Source organism: Leiobunum rupestre, chromosome 11 (genome assembly GCF_980474605.1).
Source record: "Leiobunum rupestre chromosome 11, qqLeiRupe1.1.hap1, whole genome shotgun sequence".
In the NCBI taxonomy this organism is placed as follows: Eukaryota; Metazoa; Arthropoda; class Arachnida; order Opiliones; family Sclerosomatidae; genus Leiobunum; species Leiobunum rupestre.
Window position 1 is genome coordinate 9,480,491 of NC_143394.1, and position 19,170 is coordinate 9,499,660.

Here is a 19,170-nt window from a genome sequence, read left to right on the forward strand (position 1 = left end):
TACTGAACTAAAAATTTCCACAACGCATTTATAGCCGTCAGAACGGTTCTGTCTGAACTTTTTGACTAATATGCTGAATGCTGAATTTCTGAACTTAAAGTTTCCACAACGCATCTATAGCCGTCAGAACGGTTCTGTCTAAACTTTTTGACTAATTTGCTGATTGCTGAATTTCTTAACTCAAAATTTCAACAACGCATCTATAGCCGTCAGAATGGTTCTGTCTGAACATTTTGACTATTTTGCTGAAAGCAGAATTTCTGAACTCCAAATTTCAACAACGCATCTTTAGCCGAGAGAACGGTTCTGTCTGAACTTTTTGACAATTTTGCTGAATGCAGAATTTATGAACTCAAAATTTCAACAACTCATTTATAGCCGTCATAACGGTTGTCTGAACTTTTTGACTATTTTGCTGAATGCTGAATTTCTGAACTAAAATTCCAACAATTCATTTATAGCCGTCAGAACGGTTCTGTCTGAACTTTTTGACTATTTTGCTGAATGCCGAATTACTGAACTAAAAATTTCCACAACGCATTTATAGCCGTCAGAACGGTTCTGTCTGAACTTTTTGACAATTTTGCTGAATGCTGAATTTCTGAACTGTCTGAACCTTTTGACTATTTTGCTGAATGCTGAATTTCGGAACTACAAATTTCAACAACGCATCTATAGCCTTCAGAACGGTTCTGTCTGAAATTTTTGACTATTTTGCTGCAAGTAGAATTTCTGAACTCATAATTTCAACAACTCATTTATAGCCGTCAGAACGGTTCTGTCTGAACTTTTCGACTATTTTGCTGAATGCTGAATTACTGAACTAAAAATTTCCACAACGCATTTATAGCCGTCAGAACGGTTCTGTCTGAACTTTTTGACTAATATGCTGAATGCTGAATTTCTGAACTTAAAGTTTCCACAACGCATCTATAGCCGTCAGAACGGTTCTGTCTAAACTTTTTGACTAATTTGCTGATTGCTGAATTTCTGAACTCAAAATTTCAACAACGCATCTATAGCCGTCAGAACGGTTCTGTCTGAACATTTTGACTATTTTGCTGAAAGCAGAATTTCTGAACTCCAAATTTCAACAACGCATCTTTAGCCGAGAGAACGGTTCTGTCTGAACTTTTTGACAATTTTGCTGAATGCAGAATTTATGAACTCAAAATTTCAACAACTCATTGATAGCCGTCATAACGGTTGTCTGAACTTTTTGACTATTTTGCTGAATGCTGAATTTCTGAACTAAAATTTCAACAATTCATTTATAGCCGTCAGAACGGTTCTGTCTGAACTTTTTGACTATTTTGCTGAATGCCGAATTACTGAACTAAAAATTTCCACAACGCATTTATAGCCGTCAGAACGGTTCTGTCTGAACTTTTTGACAATTTTGCTGAATGCTGAATTTCTGAACTGTCTGAACTTTTTGACTATTTTGCTTAATGCTGAATTTCTGAACTAAAAATTTCAACAACGCATCTATAGCCGTCAGTCAGAACGGTTCTGTCTGAAATTTTTGAGTATTTTGCTGAAAGCAGAATTTCTGAACTCAAAATTTCAACAACGCATCTATAGCCGTCAGAACGGTTCTGTCTGAACTTTTTGACTATTTTGCTGAATGCAGAATTTCTTAACTCAAAATTTCAACAACTCATTTATAGCCGTCATAACGGTTCTGTCTGAACTTTTTGACTATTTTGCTGAATGCTGAATTTCTGAACTAAAAATTTCAACAACGCATCTATAGCCGTCAGAACGGTTCTGTCTGAACTTTTTGACTATTTTGCTGAATGCAGAATTTCTTAACTCAAAATTTCAACAACTCATTTATAGCCGTCATAACGGTTCTGTCTGAACTTTTTGACTATTTTGCTGAATGCTGAATATCTGAACTAAAATTTCAATAATTAATTTAGAGCCGTCAGAACGGTTCTGTCTGAACTTTTTGACTATTTTGCTGAATGCTGAATTACTGAACTAAAAATTTCAACAACGCATCTATAGCCGTCAAAACGGTTCTGTCTGAACTTTTTGACAATTTTGCTGAATGCTGAATTTCTGAACTGTCTGAACTTTTTGACTATTTTGCTGAATGCTGAATTACTGAACTAAAAATTTCCACAACGCATTTATAGCCGTCAGAACGGTTCTGTCTGAACTTTTTGACTATTTTGCTGAATGCTGAATTTCTGAACTCCAAATTTCAACAACGCATCTTTAGCCGAGAGAACGGTTATGTCTGAACTTTTTGACTATTTTGCTGAATGCAGAATTTATGAACTCAAAATTTCAACAACTCATTTATAGCCGTCATAACGGTTGTCTGAACTTTTTGACTATTTTGCTGATGCTGAATTTCTGAACTAAAATTTCAACAATTAATTTATAGCCGTCAGAACGGTTCTGTCTGAACTTTTTGACTATTTTGCTGAATGCTGAATTACTGAACTAAAAATTTCAACAACGCATCTATAGCCGTCAAAACGGTTCTGTCTGAACTTTTTGACAATTTTGCTGAATGCTGAATTTCTGAACTGTCTGAACCTTTTGACTATTTTGCTGAATGCTGAATTTCGGAACTACAAATTTCAACAACGCATCTATAGCCTTCAGAACGGTTCTGTCTGAAATTTTTGACTATTTTGCTGCAAGTAGAATTTCTGAACTCATAATTTCAACAACTCATTTATAGCCGTCAGAACGGTTCTGTCTGAACTTTTCGACTATTTTGCTGAATGCTGAATTACTGAACTAAAAATTTCCACAACGCATTTATAGCCGTCAGAACGGTTCTGTCTGAACTTTTTGACTAATATGCTGAATGCTGAATTTCTGAACTTAAAGTTTCCACAACGCATCTATAGCCGTCAGAACGGTTCTGTCTAAACTTTTTGACTAATTTGCTGATTGCTGAATTTCTTAACTCAAAATTTCAACAACGCATCTATAGCCGTCAGAATGGTTCTGTCTGAACATTTTGACTATTTTGCTGAAAGCAGAATTTCTGAACTCCAAATTTCAACAACGCATCTTTAGCCGAGAGAACGGTTCTGTCTGAACTTTTTGACAATTTTGCTGAATGCAGAATTTATGAACTCAAAATTTCAACAACTCATTTATAGCCGTCATAACGGTTGTCTGAACTTTTTGACTATTTTGCTGAATGCTGAATTTCTGAACTAAAATTTCAACAATTCATTTATAGCCGTCAGAACGGTTCTGTCTGAACTTTTTGACTATTTTGCTGAATGCCGAATTACTGAACTAAAAATTTCCACAACGCATTTATAGCCGTCAGAACGGTTCTGTCTGAACTTTTTGACAATTTTGCTGAATGCTGAATTTCTGAACTGTCTGAACCTTTTGACTATTTTGCTGAATGCTGAATTTCGGAACTACAAATTTCAACAACGCATCTATAGTCTTCAGAACGGTTCTGTCTGAAATTTTTGACTATTTTGCTGCAAGTAGAATTTCTGAACTCATAATTTCAACAACTCATTTATAGCCGTCAGAACGGTTCTGTCTGAACTTTTCGACTATTTTGCTGAATGCTGAATTACTGAACTAAAAATTTCCACAACGCATTTATAGCCGTCAGAACGGTTCTGTCTGAACTTTTTGACTAATATGCTGAATGCTGAATTTCTGAACTTAAAGTTTCCACAACGCATCTATAGCCGTCAGAACGGTTCTGTCTAAACTTTTTGACTAATTTGCTGATTGCTGAATTTCTGAACTCAAAATTTCAACAACGCATCTATAGCCGTCAGAACGGTTCTGTCTGAACATTTTGACTATTTTGCTGAAAGCAGAATTTCTGAACTCCAAATTTCAACAACGCATCTTTAGCCGAGAGAACGGTTCTGTCTGAACTTTTTGACAATTTTGCTGAATGCAGAATTTATGAACTCAAAATTTCAACAACTCATTTATAGCCGTCATAACGGTTGTCTGAACTTTTTGACTATTTTGCTGAATGCTGAATTTCTGAACTAAAATTTCAACAATTCATTTATAGCCGTCAGAACGGTTCTGTCTGAACTTTTTGACTATTTTGCTGAATGCCGAATTACTGAACTAAAAATTTCCACAACGCATTTATAGCCGTCAGAACGGTTCTGTCTGAACTTTTTGACAATTTTGCTGAATGCTGAATTTCTGAACTGTCTGAACTTTTTGACTATTTTGCTTAATGCTGAATTTCTGAACTAAAAATTTCAACAACGCATCTATAGCCGTCAGTCAGAACGGTTCTGTCTGAAATTTTTGAGTATTTTGCTGAAAGCAGAATTTCTGAACTCAAAATTTCAACAACGCATCTATAGCCGTCAGAACGGTTCTGTCTGAACTTTTTGACTATTTTGCTGAATGCAGAATTTCTTAACTCAAAATTTCAACAACTCATTTATAGCCGTCATAACGGTTCTGTCTGAACTTTTTGACTATTTTGCTGAATGCTGAATTTCTGAACTAAAAATTTCAACAACGCATCTATAGCCGTCAGAACGGTTCTGTCTGAACTTTTTGACTATTTTGCTGAATGCAGAATTTCTTAACTCAAAATTTCAACAACTCATTTATAGCCGTCATAACGGTTCTGTCTGAACTTTTTGACTATTTTGCTGAATGCTGAATATCTGAACTAAAATTTCAATAATTAATTTAGAGCCGTCAGAACGGTTCTGTCTGAACTTTTTGACTATTTTGCTGAATGCTGAATTACTGAACTAAAAATTTCAACAACGCATCTATAGCCGTCAAAACGGTTCTGTCTGAACTTTTTGACAATTTTGCTGAATGCTGAATTTCTGAACTGTCTGAACCTTTTGACTATTTTGCTGAATGCTGAATTTCGGAACTACAAATTTCAACAACGCATCTATAGCCGTCAGAACGGTTCTGTCTGAATTTTTTGACTATTTTGCTGAATGCTGAATTTATGAACTCCAAATTCAACAAAGCATCTATAGCCGAGAGAACGGTTCTGTCTGAACTTTTTGACTATTTTGCTGAATCCTGAATTTCTGAACTCAAAATTTCAACAACGCATTTATAGCCGTCAGAACGGTTCGGTCTGAACTTTTTGACTTTTTTGCTGAATGCTGAATTTATGAACTCCAAATTTCAACAACGCATCTATAGCCGAGAGAACGGTTCTGTCTGAACTTTTTGACTATTTTGCTGAATGCTGAATTTCTGAACTCAAAATTTCCAAAACGCATTTATAGCCGTCAGAACGGTTCTGTCTGAACTTTTTGACTATTTTGCTGATTGCTGAATTTCTGAACTCAAAATTTCAACAACGCATTTATAGCCGTCAGAACGGTTCTGTCTGAACTTTTTGACTTTTTTGCTGAATGCTGAATATCGGAACTAAAATTTCAACAATTAATTTATAGCCGTCAGAACGGTTCTGTCTGAACTTTTTGACTATTTTGCTGAATGCTGAATTTCGGAACTACAAATTTCAACAACGCATCTATAGCCGTCAGAACGGTTCTGTCTGAAATTTTTGACTATTTTGCTGCAAGTAGAATTTCTGAACTCATAATTTCAACAACTCATTTATAGCCGTCAGAACGGTTCTGTTTGAATTTTTTGACTATTTTGCTGAATGCTGAATTTATGAACTCCAAATTCAACAAAGCATCTATAGCCGAGAGAACGGTTCTGTCTGAACTTTTTGACTATTTTGCTGAATCCTGAATTTCTGAACTCAAAATTTCAACAACGCATTTATAGCCGTCAGTCAGAACGGTTCTGTCTGAAATTTTTGAGTATTTTGCTGAAAGCAGAATTTCTGAACTCAAAATTTCAACAACGCATCTATAGCCGTCAGAACGGTTCTGTCTGAACTTTTTGAGTATTTTGCTGAAAGCAGAATTTCTGAACTCAAAATTTCAACAACGCATCTATAGCCGTCAGAACGGTTCTGTCTGAACTTTTTGACTATTTTGCTGAAAGCAGAATTTCTGAACTCAAAATTTCAAAAACTCATTTATAGCCGTCAGAACGGTTCTGTCTGAACTTTTTGACTATTTTGCTGAATGCTGAATTTATGAACTCCAAATTTTAACAACGCATCTATAGCCGAGAGAACGGCTCTGTCTGAATTTTTTGATTATTTTGCTGAATGCTGAATTTCTGAACTCAAAATTTCCACAACGCATTTATAGCCGTCAGAACGGTTCTGTCTGAACTTTTTGACTATTTTGCTGAATGCTGAATTTATGAACTCCAAATTTCAACAATGCATCTATAGCCGAGAGAACGGTTCTGTCGGAACTTTTTGACTATTTTGCTGAATGCTGAATTTCTGAACTAAAAATTTCAACAACGCATCTATAGCCGTCAGAACGGTTCTGTCTGAACTTTTTGACTATTTTGCTGGAAGCAGAATTTCTGAACTCAAAATTTCAACAACTCATTTATAGCCGTCAGAACGGTTCTGTCTGAACTTTTTGACTATTTTGCTGAATGCTGAATTTATGAACTCCAAATTTCAACAATGCATCTATAGCCGAGAGAACGGTTCTGTCTGAACTTTTTGACTAATTTGCTTAATGCTAAATTTCTGCACTCAAAATTTCCACAACGCATTTATAGCCGTCAGAACGGTTCTGTCTGAAGTTTTTGACTTTTTTGCTGAATGCTGAATATCGGAACTCAAAGTTTCCACAACGCATCTATAGCCGTCAGAACGGTTCTGTCTGAACTTTTTGACTATTTTGCTGAATGCAGAATTTCTTAACTCAAAATTTCAACAACGCATCTATAGCCGTCAGAACGGTTCTGTCTGACCTTTTTGACTATTTTGCTGAATGCTGAATTCCTGAACTGTCTGAACTTTTTGACTATTTTGCTGAATGCTGAATATCTGAACTAAAATTTCAACAATTAATTTATAGCCGTCAGAACGGTTCTGTCTGAACTTTTTGACTATTTTGCTGAATGCTGAATTTCGGAACTACAAATTTCAACAACGCATCTATAGCCGTCAGAACGGTTCTGTCTGAAATTTTTGACTATTTTGCTGCAAGTAGAATTTCTGAACTCATAATTTCAACAACTCATTTATAGCCGTCAGAACGGTTCTGTTTGAATTTTTTGACTATTTTGCTGAATGCTGAATTTATGAACTCCAAATTCAACAAAGCATCTATAGCCGAGAGAACGGTTCTGTCTGAACTTTTTGACTATTTTGCTGAATCCTGAATTTCTGAACTCAAAATTTCAACAACGCATTTATAGCCGTCAGAACGGTTCGGTCTGAACTTTTTGACTTTTTTGCTGAATGCTGAATTTATGAACTCCAAATTTCAACAACGCATTTATAGCCGAGAGAACGGTTCTGTCTGAACTTTTTGACTATTTTGCTGAATGCTGAATTTCTGAACTCAAAATTTCCAAAACGCATTTATAGCCGTCAGAACGGTTCTGTCTGAACTTTTTGACTATTTTGCTGATTGCTGAATTTCTGAACTCAAAATTTCAACAACGCATTTATAGCCGTCAGAACGGTTCTGTCTGAACTTTTTGACTTTTTTGCTGAATGCTGAATATCGGAACTCAAAGTTTCAACAACGCTTCTATAGCCGTCAGAACGGTTCTGTCTGAACTTTTTGACTATTTTGCTGATTGCTGAATTTCTGAACTCAAAATTTCAACACCGCATCTATAGCCGTCAGAACGGTTCTGTCTGAACTTTTTGACTATTTTGCTGAATGCAGAATTTCTTAACTCAAAATTTCAACAACTCATTTATTGCCGTCATAACGGTTCTGTCTGACATTTTTGACTATTTTGCTGAATGCTGAATTTCTGAACTAAAAATTTCAACAATGCATCTATAGCCGTCAGAACGGTTCTGTCTGAACTTTTTGACTATTTTGCTGAATGCTGAATTTATGAACTTTAAATTTCAACAACGCATCTATAGCCGAGAGAACGGCTCTGTCTGAATTTTTTTACTATTTTGCTGAATGCTGAATTTCTGAACTCAAAAATTCCACAACGCATTTATAGCCGTCAGAACGGTTCTGTCTGAACTTTTTGACTTTTTTGCTGAATGCTGAATATCGGAACTCAAAGTTTCCACAACGCATCTATAGCCGTCAGAACGGTTCTGTCTGAACTTTTTGACTATTTTGCTGAATGCAGAATTTCTTAACTCAAAATTTCAACAACGCATCTATAGCCGTCAGAACGGTTCTGTCTGACCTTTTTGTCTATTTTGCTGAATGCTGAATTCCTGAACTGTCTGAACTTTTTGACTATTTTGCTGAATGCTGAATATCTGAACTAAAATTTCAACAATTAATTTATAGCCGTCAGAACGGTTCTGTCTGAACTTTTTGACTATTTTGCTGAATGCTGAATTTCGGAACTACAAATTTCAACAACGCATCTATAGCCGTCAGAACGGTTCTGTCTGAATTTTTTGACTATTTTGCTGAATGCTGAATTTATGAACTCCAAATTCAACAAAGCATCTATAGCCGAGAGAACGGTTCTGTCTGAACTTTTTGACTATTTTGCTGAATCCTGAATTTCTGAACCCAAAATTTCAACAACGCATTTATAGCCGTCAGAACGGTTCGGTCTGAACTTTTTGACTTTTTTGCTGAATGCTGAATTTATGAACTCAAAATTTCCAAAACGCATTTATAGCCGTCAGAACGGTTCTGTCTGAACTTTTTGACTATTTTGCTGATTGCTGAATTTCTGAACTCAAAATTTCAACAACGCATTTATAGCCGAGAGAACGGTTCTGTCTGAACTTTTTGACTATTTTGCTGAATGCTGAATTTCTGAACTCAAAATTTCCAAAACGCATTTATAGCCGTCAGAACGGTTCTGTCTGAACTTTTTGACTATTTTGCTGATTGCTGAATTTCTGAACTCAAAATTTCAACAACGCATTTATAGCCGTCAGAACGGTTCTGTCTGAACTTTTTGACTTTTTTGCTGAATGCTGAATATCGGAACTCAAAGTTTCCACAACGCATCTATAGCCGTCAGAACGGTTCTGTCTGAACTTTTTGACTATTTTGCTGATTGCTGAATTTCTGAACTCAAAATTTCAACACCGCATCTATAGCCGTCAGAACGGTTCTGTCTGAACTTTTTGACTATTTTGCTGAATGCAGAATTTCTTAACTCAAAATTTCAACAACTCATTTATTGCCGTCATAACGGTTCTGTCTGACATTTTTGACTATTTTGCTGAATGCTGAATTTCTGAACTAAAAATTTCAACAATGCATCTATAGCCGTCAGAACGGTTCTGTCTGAACTTTTTGACTATTTTGCTGAAAACAGAATTTCTGAACTCAAAATTTCAACAACTCATTTATAGCCGTCAGAACGGTTCTGTCTGAACTTTTTGACTATTTTGCTGAATGCTGAATTTATGAACTCCAAATTTCAACAACGCATCTATAGCCGAGAGAACGGCTCTGTCTGAATTTTTTTACTATTTTGCTGAATGCTGAATTTCTGAACTCAAAATTTCCACAACGCATTTATAGCCGTCAGAACGGTTCTGTCTGAACTTTTTGACTTTTTTGCTGAATGCTGAATATCGGAACTCAAAGTTTCCACAACGCATCTATAGCCGTCAGAACGGTTCTGTCTGAACTTTTTGACTATTTTGCTGATTGCTGAATTTCTTAACTCAAAATTTTAACACCGCATCTATAGCCGTCAGAACGGTTCTGTCTGAATTTTTTGACTATTTTGCTGAATGCAGAATTTATGAACTCAAAATTTCAACAACTCATTTATAGCCGTCATAACGGTTGTCTGAACTTTTTGACTATTTTGCTGAATGCTGAATTTCTGAACTAAAATTTCAACAACTCATTTATAGCCGTCAGAACGGTTCTGTTTGAACTTTTTGACTATTTTGCTGAATGCTGAATTTATGAACTTCAAATTTCAACAATGCATCTATAGCCGTCAGAACGGTTCTGTCTGAACTCTTTGACTATTTTGCTGATTGCTGAATTTCTGAACTCAAAATTTTAACACCGCATCTATAGCCGTCAGAATGGTTCTGTCTGAACTTTTTGACTATTTTGCTGAATGCTGAATTTCTGAACTAAAATTTCAACAATTCATTTATAGCCGTCAGAACGGTTCTGTCTGAACTCTTTGACTATTTTGCTGAATGCTGAATTTATGAACTCCAAATTTCAACAACGCATCTATAGCCGAGAGAACGGCTCTGTCTGAATTTTTTTACTATTTTGCTGAATGCTGAATTTCTGAACGCAAAATTTCCACAACGCATTTATAGCCGTCAGAACGGTTCTGTCTGAACTTTTTGACTTTTTTGCTGAATGCTGAATATCGGAACTCAAAGTTTCCACAACGCATCTATAGCCGTCAGAACGGTTCTGTCTGAACTTTTTGACTATTTTGCTGATTGCTGAATTTCTGAACTCAAAATTTTAACACCGCATCTATAGCCGTCAGAATGGTTCTGTCTGAACTTTTTGACTATTTTGCTGTAAGCAGAATTTCTTAACTCAAAATTTCAACAACTCATTTATAGCCGTCATAACGGTTCTGTCTGAACTTTTTGACTATTTTGCTGAATGCTGAATTTCTGAACTCAAAATTTCAACAACTCATTTATAGCCGTCATAACGGTTCTGTCTGAATTTTTTGACTATTTTGCTGAATGCAGAATTTATGAACTCAAAATTTCAACAACTCATTTATAGCCGTCATAACGGTTGTCTGAACTTTTTGACTATTTTGCTGAATGCTGAATTTCTGAACTAAAATTTCAACAATTCATTTATAGCCGTCAGAACGGTTCTGTCTGAACTTTTTGACTATTGTGCTGAATGCTGAATTTCTGAACTCCAAATTTCAACAACGCATCTTTAGCCGAGAGAACGGTTCTGTCTGAACTTTTTGACTATTTTGCTGAATGCAGAATTTATGAACTCAAAATTTCAACAACTCATTTATAGCCGTCATAACGGTTCTGTCTGAACTTTTTGACTATTTTGCTGAATGCTGAATTTCTGAACTCCAAATTTCAACAACGCATCTTTAGCCGAGAGAACGGTTCTGTCTGAACTTTTTGACTATTTTGTTGAATGCAGAATTTATGAACTCAAAATTTCAACAACTCATTTATAGCCGTCATAACGGTTGTCTGAACTTTTTGACTATTTTCCTGAATGCTGAATTTCTGAACTAAAATTTCAACAATTCATTTATAGCCGTCAGAACGGTTCTGTCTAAACTTTTTGACTATTTTGCTGAATGCTGAATTACTGAACTAAAAATTTCCACAACGCATTTATAGCCGTCAGAACGGTTCTGTCTGAACTTTTTGACTATTTTGCTGAATGCTGAATTTCTGAACTCCAAATTTCAACAACGCATCTTTAGCCGAGAGAACGGTTCTGTCTGAACTTTTTGACTATTTTGCTGAATGCAGAATTTATGAACTCAAAATTTCAACAACTCATTTATAGCCGTCATAACGGTTGTCTGAACTTTTTGACTATTTTGCTGAATGCTGAATTTCTGAACTCCAAATTTCAACAAAGCATCTTTGGCCGAGAGAACGGTTCTGTCTGAACTTTTTGACTATTTTGCTGAATGCAGAATTTATGAACTCAAAATTTCAACAACTCATTTATAGCCGTCATAACGGTTGTCTGAACTTTTTGACTATTTTGCTGAATGCTGAATTTCTGAACTAAAATTTCAACAATTCATTTATAGCCGTCAGAACGGTTCTGTCTGAACTTTTTGACTATTTTGCTGAATGCTGAATTACTGAACTAAAAATTTCCACAACGCATTTATAGCCGTCAGAACGGTTCTGTCTGAACTTTTTGACAATTTTGCTGAATGCTGAATTTCTGAACTGTCTGAACTTTTTGACTATTTTGCTGAATGCTGAATTTCTGAACTAAAAATTTCAACAACGCATCTATAGCCGTCAGAACGGTTCTGTCTGAACTTTTTGACTATTTTGCTGGAAGCAGAATTTCTGAACTCAAAATTTCAACAACTCATTTATAGCCGTCAGAACGGTTCTGTCTGAACTTTTTGACTATTTTGCTGAATGCTGAATTTATGAACTCCAAATTTCAACAATGCATCTATAGCCGAGAGAACGGTTCTGTCTGAACTTTTTGACTAATTTGCTGAATGCTGAATTTCTGAACTCAAAATTTCCACAACGCTTTTATAGCCGTCAGAACGGTTCTGTCTGAAGTTTTTGACTTTTTTGCTGAATGCTGAATATCGGAACTCAAAGTTTCCACAACGCATCTATAGCCGTCAGAACGGTTCTGTCTGAACTCTTTGACTATTTTGCTGATTGCTGAATTTCTGAACTCAAAATTTTAACACCGCATCTATAGCCGTCAGAACAGTTCTGTCTGAACTTTTTGACAATTTTGCTGAATGCTGAATTTCTGAACTGTCTGAACTTTTTTACTATTTTGCTGAATGCTGAATTTCTGATCTAAAAATTTTAACAACGCATCTATAGCCGTCAGTCAGAACGGTTCTGTCTGAAATTTTTGACTATTTTGCTGAAAGCAGAATTTCTGAACTCAAAATTTCAACAACTCATTTATAGCCGTCATAACGGTTCTGTCTGAACTCTTTGACTATTTTGCTGATTGCTGAATTTCTGAACTCAAAATTTTAACACCGCATCTATAGCCGTCAGAATGGTTCTGTCTGAACTTTTTGACTATTTTGCTGAATGCAGAATTTCTTAACTCAAAATTTCAACAACTCATTTATAGCCGTAATAACGGTTCTGTCTGAACTTTTTGACTATTTTGCTGAATGCTGAATTTCTGAACTCAAAGTTTCCACATCGCATCTATAGCCGTCAGAACGGTTCTGTCTGAACTTTTTGACTATTTTGCTGATTGCTGAATTTCTGAATGCAAAATTTCAACAACGCATCTATAGCCGTCAAAACGGTTCTGTCTGAACGTTTTGACTATTTTGCTGAATGCTGAATTTCTGAACTAAAATTTCAACAATTCATTTATAGCCGTCAGAACGGTTCTGTCTGAACTTTTTGACTATTTTGCTGAATGCTGAATTACTGAACTTAAAATTTCCACAACGCATTTATAGCCGTCAGAACGGTTCTGTCTGAACTTTTTGACAATTTTGCTGAATGCTGAATTTCTGAACTGCCGGAAATTTTTGACTATTTTGCTGAATGCTGAATTTCTGAACTACAAATTTCAACAACGCATCTATAGCCGTCAGAACGGTTCTGTCTGAACTTTTTGACTATTTTGCTGAATGCTGAATTTCTGAACTAAAATTTCAACAATTCATTTATAGCCGTCAGAACGGTTCTGTCTGAACTTTTTGACTATTGTGCTGAATGCTGAATTACTGAACTCCAAATTTCAACAACGCATCTATAGCCGAGAGAACGGTTCTGTCTGAACTTTTTGACTATTTTGCTGAATGCAGAATTTATGAACTCAAAATTTCAACAACTCATTTATAGCCGTCATAACGGTTGTCTGAACTTTTTGACTATTTTGCTGAATGCTGAATTTCTGAACTAAAATTTCAACAACTCATTTATAGCCGTCAGAACGGTTCTGTTTGAACTTTTTGACTATTTTGCTGAATGCTGAATTTATGAACATCAAATTTCAACAATGCATCTATAGCCGTCAGAACGGTTCTGTCTGAAGTTTTTGACTTTTTTGCTGAATGCTGAATATCGGAACTCAAAGTTTCCACAACGCATCTATAGCCATCAGAACGGTTCTGTCTGAACTCTTTGACTATTTTGCTGATTGCTGAATTTCTGAACTCAAAATTTTAACACCGCATCTATAGCCGTCAGAATGGTTCTGTCTGAACTTTTTGACTATTTTGCTGAATGCTGAATTTCTGAACTAAAATTTCAACAATTCATTTATAGCCGTCAGAACGGTTCTGTCTGAACTCTTTGACTATTTTGCTGAATGCTGAATTTATGAACTCCAAATTTCAACAACGCATCTATAGCCGAGAGAACGGCTCTGTCTGAATTTTTTTACTATTTTGCTGAATGCTGAATTTCTGAACGCAAAATTTCCACAACGCATTTATAGCCGTCAGAACGGTTCTGTCTGAACTTTTTGACTTTTTTGCTGAATGCTGAATATCGGAACTCAAAGTTTCCACAACGCATCTATAGCCGTCAGAACGGTTCTGTCTGAACTTTTTGACTATTTTGCTGATTGCTGAATTTCTGAACTCAAAATTTTAACACCGCATCTATAGCCGTCAGAATGGTTCTGTCTGAACTTTTTGACTATTTTGCTGTAAGCAGAATTTCTTAACTCAAAATTTCAACAACTCATTTATAGCCGTCATAACGGTTCTGTCTGAACTTTTTGACTATTTTGCTGAATGCTGAATTTCTGAACTCAAAGTTTCCACAACGCATCTATAGCCGTCAGAACGGTTCTGTCTGAATTTTTTGACTATTTTGCTGAATGCAGAATTTATGAACTCAAAATTTCAACAACTCATTTATAGCCGTCATAACGGTTGTCTGAACTTTTTGACTATTTTGCTGAATGCTGAATTTCTGAACTAAAATTTCAACAATTCATTTATAGCCGTCAGAACGGTTCTGTCCGAACTTTTTGACTATTTTGCTAAATGCAGAATTTATGAACTCAAAATTTCAACAACTCATTTATAGCCGTCATAACGGTTCTGTCTGAACTTTTTGACTATTTTGCTGAATGCTGAATTTCTGAACTCCAAATTTCAACAACGCATCTTTAGCCGAGAGAACGGTTCTGTCTGAACTTTTTGACTATTTTGTTGAATGCAGAATTTATGAACTCAAAATTTCAACAACTCATTTATAGCCGTCATAACGGTTGTCTGAACTTTTTGACTATTTTGCTGAATGCTGAATTTCTGAACTAAAATTTCAACAATTCATTTATAGCCGTCAGAACGGTTCTGTCTAAACTTTTTGACTATTTTGCTGAATGCTGAATTACTGAACTAAAAATTTCCACAACGCATTTATAGCCGTCAGAACGGTTCTGTCTGAACTTTTTGACAATTTTGCTGAATGCTGAATTTCTGAACTGTCTGAACTTTTTGACTATTTTGCTGAATGCTGAATTTCTGAACTAAAAATTTCAACAACGCATCTATAGCCGTCAGTCAGAACGGTTCTGTCTGAACTTTTTGACTATTTTGCTGAATGCTGAATTTCTGAACTAAAAATTTCAACAACGCATCTATAGCCGTCAGAACGGTTCTGTCTGAACTTTTTGACTATTTTGCTGGAAGCAGCATTTCTGAACTCAAAATTTCAACAACTCATTTATAGCCGTCAGAACGGGTCTGTTTGAACTTTTTGACTATTTTGCTGAATGCTGAATTTATGAACTTCAAATTTCAACAATGCATCTATAGCCGAGAGAACGGTTCTGTCTGAACTTTTTGACTAATTTGCTGAATGCTGAATTTCTGAACTCAAAATTTCCACAACGCATTTATAGCCGTCAGAACGGTTCTGTCTGAAGTTTTTGACTTTTTTGCTGAATGCTGAATATCGGAACTCAAAGTTTCCACAACGCATCTATAGCCGTCAGAACGGTTCTGTCTGAACTCTTTGACTATTTTGCTGATTGCTGAATTTCTGAACTCAAAATTTTAACAACTCATTTATAGCCGTCATAACGGTTCTGTCTGAACTTTTTGACTATTTTGCTGAATGCTGAATTTCTGAACTCAAAGTTTCCACAACGCATCTATAGCCGTCAGAACGGTTCTGTCTGAATTTTTTGACTATTTTGCTGAATGCAGAATTTATGAACTCAAAATTTCAACAATTCATTTATAGCCGTCAGAACGGTTCTGTCTGAAGTTTTTGACTTTTTTGCTGAATGCTGAATATCGGAACTCAAAGTTTCCACAACGCATCTATAGCCGTCAGAACGGTTCTGTCTGAACTCTTTGACTATTTTGCTGATTGCTGAATTTCTGAACTCAAAATTTTAACAACTCATTTATAGCCGTCATAACGGTTCTGTCTGAACTTTTTGACTATTTTGCTGAATGCTGAATTTCTGAACTCAAAGTTTCCACAACGCATCTATAGCCGTCAGAACGGTTCTGTCTGAATTTTTTGACTATTTTGCTGAATGCAGAATTTATGAACTCAAAATTTCAACAATTCATTTATAGCCGTCAGAACGGTTCTGTCTGAACTTTTTGACTATTGTGCTGAATGCTGAATTTCTGAACTCCAAATTTCAACAACGCATCTTTAGCCGAGAGAACGGTTCTGTCTGAACTTTTTGACTATTTTGCTGAATGCAGAATTTATGAACTCAAAATTTCAACAACTCATTTATAGCCGTCAGAACGGTTCTGTCTGAATTTTTTGACTATTTTGCTGAATGCTGAATAACTGAACTAAAAATTTCCACAACGCATTTATAGCCGTCAGAACGGTTCTGTCTGAACTTTTTGACAATTTTGCTGAATGCTGAATTTCTGAACTGTCTGAACTTTTTGACTATTTTGCTGAATGCTGAATTTCTGAACTAAAAATTTCAACAACGCATCTATAGCCGTCAGTCAGAACGGTTCTGTCTGAAATTTTTGACTATTTTGCTGAAAGCAGAATTTCTGAACTCAAAATTTCAACAACTCATTTAAAGCCGTCATAACGGTTCTGTCTGAACTTTTTGACTATTTTGCTGAATGCTGAATTTCTGAACTAAAAATTTCAACAACGCATCTATAGCCGTCAGAACGGTTCTGTCTGAACTTTTTGACTATTTTGCTGGAAGCAGAATTTCTGAACTCAAAATTTCAACAACTCATTTATAGCCGTCAGAACGGTTCTGTTTGAACTTTTTGACTATTTTGCTGAATGCTGAATTTATGAACTCCAAATTTCAACAATGCATCTATAGCCGAGAGAACGGTTCTGTCTGAACTTTTTGACTAATTTGCTGAATGCTGAATTTCTGAACTCAAAATTTCCACAACGCATTTATAGCCGTCAGAACGGTTCTGTCTGAAGTGTTTGACTTTTTTTGCTGAATGCTGAATATCGGAACTCAAAGTTTCCACAACGCATCTATAGCCGTCAGAACGGTTCTGTCTGAACTCTTTGACTATTTTGCTGATTGCTGAATTTCTTAACTCAAAATTTCAACAACTCATTTATAGCCGTCATAACGGTTGTCTGAACTTTTTGACTATTTTGCTGAATGCTGAATTTCTGAACTAAAATTTCAACAATTCATTTATAGCCGTCAGAACGGTTCTGTCTGAACTTTTTGACTATTTTGCTGAATGCTGAATTACTGAACTAAAAATTTCCACAACGCATTTATAGCCGTCAGAACGGTTCTGTCTGAACTTTTTGACTATTTTGCTGAATGCTGAATTTCTGAACTCCAAATTTCAACAACGCATCTTTAGCCGAGAGAACGGTTCTGTCTGAACTTTTTGACTATTTTGCTGAATGCAGAATTTATGAACTCAAAATTTCAACAACTCATTTATAGCCGTCATAACGGTTGTCTGAACTTTTTGACTATTTTGCTGAATGCTGAATTTCTGAACTCCAAATTTCAACAAAGCATCTTTGGCCGAGAGAACGGTTCTGTCTGAACTTTTTGACTATTTTGCTGAATGCAGAATTTATGAACTCAAAATTTCAACAACTCATTTATAGCCGTCATAACGGTTGTCTGAACTTTTTGACTATTTTGCTGAATGCTGAATTTCTGAACTAAAATTTCAACAATTCATTTATAGCCGTCAGAACGGTTCTGTCTGAACTTTTTGACTATTTTGCTGAATGCTGAATTACTGAACTAAAAATTTCCACAACGCATTTATAGCCGTCAGAACGGTTCTGTCTGAACTTTTTGACAATTTTGCTGAATGCTGAATTTCTGAACTGTCTGAACTTTTTGACTATTTTGCTGAATGCTGAATTTCTGAACTAAAAATTTCAACAACGCATCTATAGCCGTCAGAACGGTTCTGTCTGAACTTTTTGACTATTTTGCTGGAAGCAGAATTTCTGAACTCAAAATTTCAACAACTCATTTATAGCCGTCAGAACGGTTCTGTCTGAACTTTTTGACTATTTTGCTGAATGCTGAATTTATGAACTCCAAATTTCAACAATGCATCTATAGCCGAGAGAACGGTTCTGTCTGAACTTTTTGACTAATTTGCTGAATGCTGAATTTCTGAACTCAAAATTTCCACAACGCTTTTATAGCCGTCAGAACGGTTCTGTCTGAAGTTTTTGACTTTTTTGCTGAATGCTGAATATCGGAACTCAAAGTTTCCACAACGCATCTATAGCCGTCAGAACGGTTCTGTCTGAACTTTTTGACAATTTTGCTGAATGCTGAATTTCTGAACTGTCTGAACTTTTTTACTATTTTGCTGAATGCTGAATTTCTGATCTAAAAATTTTAACAACGCATCTATAGCCGTCAGTCAGAACGGTTCTGTCTGAAATTTTTGACTATTTTGCTGAAAGCAGAATTTCTGAACTCAAAATTTCAACAACTCATTTATAGCCTTCATAACGGTTCTGTCTGAACTTTTTGACTATTTTGCTGAATGCTGAATTTCTGAACTCAAAATTTCAACAACTCATTTATAGCCGTCAGAACGGTTCTGTCTGAACTTTTTGACTATTTTGCTGAATGCTGAATTTATGAACTCCAAATTTCAACAATGCATCTATAGCCGAGAGAACGGTTCTGTCTGAACTTTTTGACAAATTTGCTGAATGTTGCATTTCTGAACTCAAAATTTCCACAACGCATTTATAGCCGTCAGAACGGTTCTGTCTGAAGTTTTTGACTTTTTTGCTGAATGCTGAATATCGGAACTCAAAGTTTCCACAACGCATCTATAGCCGTCAGAACGGTTCTGTCTGAACTCTTTGACTATTTTGCTGATTGCTGAATTTCTGAACTCAAAATTTTAACACCGCATCTATAGCCGTCAGAATGGTTCTGTCTGAACTTTTTGACTATTTTGCTGAATGCAGAATTTCTTAACTCAAAATTTCAACAACTCATTTATAGCCGTAATAACGGTTCTGTCTGAACTTTTTGACTATTTTGCTGA